Source organism: Capsicum annuum, chromosome 10 (genome assembly GCF_002878395.1).
Source record: "Capsicum annuum cultivar UCD-10X-F1 chromosome 10, UCD10Xv1.1, whole genome shotgun sequence".
NCBI classification, from domain to species: domain Eukaryota; kingdom Viridiplantae; phylum Streptophyta; class Magnoliopsida; order Solanales; family Solanaceae; genus Capsicum; species Capsicum annuum.
The window spans coordinates 218,893,479-218,895,449 of record NC_061120.1 but is presented as its reverse complement, the minus strand read 5'-3'; positions in this window follow the sequence as shown (position 1 = coordinate 218,895,449).

Below are 1,971 nucleotides of genomic sequence, written 5' to 3'. Positions count from 1 at the left end.
AGATAGGCTCATTACATTCATAAAAAAAACTATAAGAATTCAACTTATAATTGAGTGTGAGAGTCAAATGAATCGAAAGATTGTTTAGTTCAAAAAGGAATTATAGAATTTTGGTTGCTCCACCTTTGATCGGAGGTCAAGAATTTGACTCTGGGTATGGAGAAAACTCTGTTGGGAGCGCTACCCTCGAATGTGGCCCTATCCAGCTCGAATCCAGATTAGTCGGGCTTCAATGCAGGTACCGGACATCGGATGAAAACCAAAAAAAAAATCACATTATATTAACTATACTAGTAATGTACCCACACGATGTGCAAACAACAAGAAATTAATCATTAAAAATATATGTGTTGATAAAATAAGAACAAAAACATTTAATGATTAAATAAAGATAAAAAGAACTTCAAGTTGCATTAACGAAAGCCTCGCGATATTCAACATATCAGCATATCGAAATTAAACCTGAAGGCACAAGGTAAGACACAATAAATGAACCTGCAGGCATAAAGGTTCCTTAATACCACGCAAGTTTCCATCAAGAAACTCACGAAAAACTTAATACTCCTAATTTGAATAGTTAATCCTTATTATCGCAACAATAATTTGAGTAGTTAATCCTTGTTTTTCTTTAGGCTTTTCCCTTGTTTTTCATCTGCTATGCAAGATAGGCTTGATTTTACAAAACAAATGCAATGTAACGTGCATGCATGTTGATGTAGTTAAGCATTTATCTAGGATTAGACAAAAAATGCTCTATAAACTACGTTGCAGCTTGCGATTTTATAGCAGGTGATGGTCATAGATTAATAGTGATGCTTATAGGACATAGCCTGTCTTTCATATCTAGGATAACAGGCCGTTTTTCACATCTACCAATTCTATTTGTTGTAGTGAAGATGTAAAAAAAGAAATATGAAGTACTAATATTTATTGAATTCTACCACATCTTCTGCCAGACTTTTTTGATGAAAATGTAAATATAATGAAAACCTATGCACACAAACTCTATAATTTAGCAAGTGAACTTGAAGTGATTCATAGATAAATAATTTCAAAGCAAGGTAAATATTTACAACTCTGCCATATGCAGATGCAAATTAAGGTGCCAATAGATATATGAATGTAGATATTTGAATGTGATACACCAAAAACACATGAACCAATGGGATAAACATCTGATAACTTAATCACAAAGAATTTTGTCAACCAAAACATTTAGCCATTAACCGGAATTGGCACCTTGAACAAAACCTTTGGTCATAGCTCCAGACGACAGAACTAACGACTTGAACAAAATATTTGGTCCGGATTTTAGATGACAACCAGGAAAGAAGTGAATGGCCACCTCTAATGCGATTATCAGAAGGTATGAAACTCGTAAAATGGTAATTTTTAAACCCGAACAATGGTAAAGAAGCACAAAAAACCTCGAACCAAAGCTTCAAGTGGAATTTCCCCACCTGCTTACCCAAGGAATTTGGAAAATTTTGACTCTCGGGATTGTAGATTCAGTGAAATTCTCAATCACTCAAAACCCAAAACTATGAGTTTGATTAAGAAAAGCAAAAGAGGGTGAAGGGGTAAAAACATGGTATGAGACAATTTTTAACTTTCCATGCTATGAATCAAATTCCATTGGGATTTTTTAGCTATGGTATGGTATGGTATGATAATCCTCTTCTCGGAACTATTTTTAACAAACTATCCAGAAACACTAATGCGCAAGTCAAATGCCCATCTTACGTGAAATGGACAATGTATTTGCTCTGAAGCTTAATCGGGTTACACACACACACACATATATATATATATATTAGAATAATGATCACTGGGCTTCATATACACAATGTTCCAAAGGCCCATAAAAAAGTTCACAACATCATGTCAGCTAATTAGATTGCAGATGAATAGCAAGATGATAAGATGAGAAAGAAAGGATGTGAGGAGCTAAGCATAATTTTTACTAACAAT